This window comes from Octodon degus, unplaced genomic scaffold, assembly GCF_000260255.1.
Source record: "Octodon degus isolate 3935 unplaced genomic scaffold, OctDeg1.0 scaffold00013, whole genome shotgun sequence".
Taxonomy (NCBI): domain Eukaryota; kingdom Metazoa; phylum Chordata; class Mammalia; order Rodentia; family Octodontidae; genus Octodon; species Octodon degus.
Genome location: NW_004524589.1, coordinates 23,287,119 through 23,294,012, shown reverse-complemented (window position 1 = coordinate 23,294,012; position 6,894 = coordinate 23,287,119). Strand labels below are relative to the sequence as shown.

Below are 6,894 nucleotides of genomic sequence, written 5' to 3'. Positions count from 1 at the left end.
TATGAATTCCTAACCCAAAGAAACTGTAGCTAAATATTTAAAATAATAAGCTTGTATGTTTGCGAGTGATTTCTTATGCAATAATAGATAAGTATAGCATCAGTTACTTAGCATGAGTGTATAGAAAATGTTACAGTGGTTTTCCTCACTAATAAGATGAATGGTTAATATAACATTTAAAACAGATACCATCATGAGGCAAACATGATGGAAAAATGAGGGACAGTTAAACCAGTGCATAAAGAGATGGAAATGTGAATATAGGGCTCAAATTAGGGAATTTTATTTTTAAAAAATACAAAATAGTGATAGACAAAAAACAGTACAAATAATGTAAGATTTTACTGAACAAAGTAATAGAAATTCAACAATAATTGCTGTATTACATGATGCTACCTTCAAATTAGTTGTACAGATTACCAGATATAAACATGTAAGATTCATTTAAGGAAAAAAAAAGAAGTTGTAAGATTTCACTAGGGGACTGTCCAGAATTGGCTCCCAGGCTTCTCAAGTCTCCATCTTCAGTTCGCCTGCCTCCACTCCAGCCTCCACCATGTCCAAAGTGACCCAGAAGTCCTACAAGGTATCCACCTCCAGCCCCCGGGGCCTTCAGCAGCCTCTCCTACACCAGCAGGCTTGCTTCCTGCATCAGCTCCTCCAGCTCTTCCCAAATGTGCAGCAGCGGCAGCTTCTGGGGTGGCCTGGGGCTGGGTGGCTATGGCGGGGTTGGAGGTGTGGGGAGCATCATGGCCATCCAGGTGAACCAGAGCCTGCTGAACCCCCTGAACCTGGAAGTGGACCCCAACATCCAGGCCGTGCGTATTCAGGAAAAGGAGCAGATCAAGAACCTCAACACCAAGTTCACTTCCTTTATCAGCAAATTTCAGTTTCTGGAGCAGCAGAATAAGATGATGGAGACCAAGTGGAGCATCTTGCAGGAGCAGAAGACATCCAGGAGTAATATGGACAACATGTTTGAAAGCTACATCAACCACCTCCAGAGACAGCTGGACACACTGCAGAAACTGAAGCTGGAGGCAGAGCTTGGCAATATGCAGGAGCTGGTGGAGGACTTCAAGAATAAATATGAAGTTGAGATCAACAAGCATACAGAGATGGAGAATGAATTTGTCCTCATCAAGAAAGATGTGGATGAAGCTTACACAAACAAGGTGGAACTCTAGTCATGCCTGGAAGGGCTGATTTTTGAGACCAACTTCCTCAGGCAACTGTATGAAGAGGAGATATGTGAGCTGCAATCTCAGATCTTGGACATGCTGCCCACGGAAAACAGCTGCTCCCTGGACCTCGATGGCATTATTGCCGAGGTCAAGGCCCAGTATGAGGAGATCGCCAACCGGAGCCTGGCCGAGGCTGAGAGCACGTACCAGATCAAGTATGAAGAGTTGCAGACTCTGGCGGGGAGGCACGGGAATGACCTCTGCCACACAAAATCTGAGATCTCTGAGATGAACTGCAGCATCAGCCTCATGCAGGTGAAGACTGAGGCCCTCAAAGGCCAAAGAGCATCCCTGGAGGCTGCCATCAGTGATGCTGAACAGTGAGGAGAGATGGCCATTAAGGATACCAGCACCAAGCCGGCCCAGCTGGAGGCTGCCCTGCAGAAGGCCAAGCAGGACATGGCCTGGCAGCTGCGTGAGTACCAGGAGCTCATAAATGTCAAGTTGGCCCTGGACCTCGAGATCGCTACCACAAGCTGCTGGAGAGCAAGGAGAACAGGCTGGAGGCTGGATGCAGAACTTGAGCATCCACTCGAAGACACATGGCTATTCAGGAATGGTGAGCTCACCCTATGGTGGTCTCACAAGCCTTGGCTTTGGGAGCCTCCAAAGCCTTGGCTTCACCTACACCAAGTCTGCTGTGGTTATGCAGAAGATCGAGACCAGTGATGGAAAGCTGGTGTCTGAGACCTCTGATGTCCTGCCTAAGTGCGTGGGCTACAGCAGCCTCTCCCAGCCTACACCTCTCCCAAGGTTGCTCCCGAATGTGTAGGGAGACAGCTGCACAAGGGAGCATTGGGAGCAAGAGATCCACCTGAGGCCCAGCTTAGTCTTCAGCCTACCCTTGGGGGAACATTACTGCCTGGGGTGCCCCTTCTTGCCCATGCCCTCCACCAGAAACCAATTCAATTGTCTTTTCCAAAATAAAGCCTGGTTTTGTCACCTGAAATTAAAAGAAAAGAAATTCACAAAGAAGAAAAAAATCAGAGTAAAAAGAAAAAAAAAAATTAAGCACTAACTGTTCCCTTCAAAAGACCAGTAGAAATAAACAATACAATTATCCAAACTATTCTGCATGTATACCTAAGTATACTTTCCCTTCTTTCATTTGTCCTTTTCCTCATCCCAGTTTTTCCTTTCCATTGAACAATTTCTGTCCCTTTCACAGTATATGTTGTTCTTTTTAGATTTAATTACTCTTTCAGGTTCTCATACTAACTAGATAATATAATATTTGACATGTGGGTCACTTATCAATAGAGTCTCTAGCTGCACCCATTTATCTACAAAAGCCTTTGATTTATCTTTTTTTATAGCTGAATAATTCTCCATTGTATAAAAAGATCATATCTTTTTTATCCGTTCCTCAGCTGATGGGCATTTGGGTTGTTTCCAAGATTTAGCTATGACAAATTATACTGCTATAAACATGCATGCACATATATTGCTGTGGTACGATGATTTCAGCTCTTTTGGGAAAATACCTAGGAGAAAAATAGCTGGCTTGAATGGGACTGCCAATCCTAACTTTTTTAGAAATCTCCATACTGATTTCCATAATGGTCGTACCAACATGCACTCCCACCAACAGTGAAAAAGTGTTCCTTTATCCTCACAGTGTCTCCAGCATTTGTTGTTGGTTGACTTTTGATGATAACATTTCTTTCTGACTTAAGAGGGTATCTCAGAGTTGTTCTAATTTGTGTCTCTTGAATGACCAATGATGTTGAATGCTTTTTCATATATTTACTTACCATTTGTATTTCTTTATTGGTGAAGTGTATATTTATCTCAGATGCTCATTTTTAGATTGGGTCTTTGAATTTTGAAGGCCTGCTTTTTTTAATTTTTTATATGTTCTTGATAAGAGTCCTTTGTCTGAAGGACAGTCTGCTATAATTGTTTCCTATTTTCTTTTTACACTGTTGGTGATTTCTTTTGACATGCAGAAACTTTCAAAAAAGGTGAGATCACAGTTGTTGATTCTTTGAAGTATTTCCTGTGCAGTTTGATTTTTGCCCAAAAACTCTTTACCTACCCCTATATTCTCAACCTTGCAGAAGATTTGGGGTTTCCATTTTAATATTTAGATCTTTGATCCATTTTGACTGTGGTTTTCTGCATGGTAATAGGCATGGATCTATTTTAAGCCTTCAGCATGTGGAAAGCCAGTATTTCCAGTACCATTTATTAAAGAGGCTTTCTTTCAATGAATATGTTTGACTCCTTGTCAAAGATAAGTGGGCTGAGTGTGATTGTAATTGTGTCTATATCTTCTAATCTGTTCTGTTCATCCTTGGGTCTGTTTTATTTATCAGCCACTACCATGCTGATTTTATCACAGTAGCTTTGTAGTATAATTTCATATCAGGTACTGTGATGTTTCTGGACTTTCATTTGTTACCCAGGATGGCTTTTGATATTCTATGTGTCTTGGTTTCATTTTTGGAATGCTTTTGCTAGATCTGTGTGGTATACTAATGTTATTTTAATTGGGATTGCATTGAATCTGTATAACAGTTATGGTAATATTCACAATGACCATTTTCACAATATTGGTTCTTCCTATCCAGGTGCAAGGAATATCTTTCCATTTTATGAAATTCTCTTCAATCTCATTTTTCAGACTATTATAATTTTCACTGTATAAATATTTTACTTCCTTTTTGAGACTGATTCCTAAGTATTTCATTTTTTCAGTGTTAATGTGAAAGATACACTTTTTATAATTTGTCTCAGTGCATTTGTAGTTTGTGTATAAAAATGCTATTGACTTTTGAGTGTTGACTTTGTATCCTGCCATGCTATTTGCTAATTAAATCTACAAGTCTCTTAGTGGAGTTTTCGGGATCTTCTCTGTATAGTATCATGTCATCTACAAACAATGATAATTTCACTTCTTCCTTTCCAATTATTATTCCTTTTATTTATTTCTCTTGTCTAATTGTTCTGTATAGTGTTTCCAGAACTATACTGAACAGGAGTGGTGACATGGGCATCCTTGTCTTGTCCATGATTTTAAAGTGAAGGCTTTCAATTTTTGTCCATTAAGTATGGTGCTGGCTGTGGGTTTGTCATAGATGACTTTAATCAGATTGAGGTAAAGACCATCTATTCCAATTTTCTGTAGTGTTTTTTTTTTATCATGAATGAGTGTTGGACCTTGTCAAAATCTTTTTCTGCATCTATTGAGATAATCATGTGATTTTTTGCATTTGGCTCTGTTGACATAGTATATTACATTTATGGTTTTGCATATATTAAACCACCCCCGCATTCCTGGGATGAATCCTACTTGGTTGTAATGTATTTCTTGTAGAATTCAGCTGTGAATCCTTTGGGATCTTGTCTTTTCCTTGTTAGCAGGCTTTTGATTACATTTTCAGTTACATTGACTGATACTGAGTTATTCAGAATTTTTACATCTTCTTGATTCAGCTTAGGTAGTTCAGATGCATATAGGAATTTGTCCATTTGTTATGTGTTTTCCATTCTTTGAGAGTAAAGATTTTGGACATAAGTATTGATAATCTTCTGAATCTCTGTAGGATCTATAGTTATTTCACCCTTTTCATTCCTCATTGCATGAATTTGAATTTTTTTCTTTCCTTTTTTTAATGAAGTTGGCTAAGAATGCATCAATTTTATTTATTCTTTCAAAAAAACAAGTCTTTGATTCATTAGTTTTTCACATTGTTTTCTTTATCTCCATTGCATTAATTTCTACACTGATCTTTATAATTTCCTATCTTTTTTGGACTTTGGATTTGACTTGCTCTTCTTTTTGTAGGGGTTTGAGGTGCAGCATAAGATCGTTTATTTGGGTTCATTCTGTTTTCCTGATATAACAGTTTATCTCTATAAATTTCCCTTTTTAGACAGCTTTCATTGCATCCCACAGGTTCCAGTAAGTTGTATCTGCATTTTCATTAGATTGTAAATATTGTTTAATTTCTTTTTTAATTTCATCTGTGACCCATTGGTTGCTCAGGAGGGCATTAGTTTTCATGTGTTTATAGGTGTTTTTGCTGTTTCTTTTGTCAATAATTTCCAATTCCTTCAATCCCTGGTTCTGAAAAAAAAAAGACTTCTTTTAGAAACGTCTTATATAGTGATATATGTGTACCTATGTTTATAGCAGCACAATTTGTGATAGTCAAATCTTGGAAACAACCAAGATGCCTACCACCTGAGGAATGAATGAAAAAGATGTGGTATTTTTATACAATGGAATATTACTCAGCTATAAAGAATGATAAACTCAAAGCCTGTATATTTAAGTGTATGCCACTTAAATCTATACTCATAAGTGAAATAAACCAGACCCATGTGCATAAATATTATATAGTCTCCCTAGTATAAGAACTCAAAAGAAGAAATAAACATAGAAAGGTATAACACAATTCAAAGGAAAGCAAGAACTTAAGGATTAGACAGTGAAGAGAGGGTAAAGAGAAAAGCTAGGAAACATGACAAGGACAAAGCCGTACATTTATATGCACAAGATGGGCAAGGCAATGATCTTGAGAAACATAAGTAGGTTTTTGAAACTAGCAGTTAATTAGTAGGATTCTCACCCTGACTAACTATATATGCTGATACCTTTGAACTAAGCAACTGCACTGAAGATAGCAATGTGTAATGGTAGGGTCATGCTTGGAATACCTGTCACTCTGGTCTTCTACATACATACTGTTTGTCATGAGATAACAATTACGGTCATATTGTCTCTCAAGTAAATGTTTGTTTAAAAAAAGGGTAATAAATGAAAACAAGAGACAAGAAAACAAAGTCACATGACCATCCTGCCACAATGCTATATATGGTTATATTTCTAAATTTCTGTGTAAAAATATGTAACTGTTTATTCCTTTTTTAAAATGTTTATTTTTAATTCTTTTTTCTTCATATTCTGTATGGACTTAAAGTTTAACATATCAATACTGGATGGAAAATACCTACTCCATGTTATGCCTAAGATATTTGATATTTAGACAGATAGTGAGGTTAAGCTCAACTGTCTATGTTGTAGGGTAATAATAATAAGCTTCTCTTCTGGAAGGTTAACAACCTAAATTTGCAGACCAAAAATTAGAAAAAAAAATGGGGTGCTGCAAGGATAGCCAACATTTTGGCCCTAGCCTTTCAAGGTCAGTGAAGACTCAGGATATAGGAGAACCTATACTGTATCATCATGTAACTCAGTAGTGTCCCAAATTTACTGATCAAGGAAATTATGGGGCCACAGAGGAAAGTGATTGATGATGTAGAGTGTGCCTAAGGAGAGTCACATGGAGAGAAAACATTCTCTCAGGCTTTCACAGAGTGCAAATTGGTCAAGCAATGGCTGTGACTCATCCACATGGCTGACACTGACAAAGGATCTACAAATTGCAGTACAGGGTTTCAGGATAAATCCTGAATGACCATTTTGTATCTGTATATTCAAAATAGTTAGGATAGATATAGCTGCATTCTTTTAAGTCAAAGTATAGAGAGATTTGTTCTAATAGTGTTTGTGGACAAGATATCATGTCTGTATCTTATATAATGAATAACCACTAAGAAGACAATATGCCATGTATTAATTATTGAAACTGTGCTGGTAATTAGTTTTGAAACTGTCTCATTGCTATTTGTTTCTCAATAA

The 6,894-nt window shown here is 37.8% G+C and overlaps 1 pseudogene; it reads left to right on the top strand.

Annotated features, from left to right (window-relative positions):
* The first annotated feature begins 556 nt into the window (after nucleotides 1–556).
* On the top strand, nucleotides 557–2,016 carry LOC101587762 (annotated as a pseudogene).
* The last annotated feature ends 4,878 nt before the right edge of the window (nucleotides 2,017–6,894 follow it).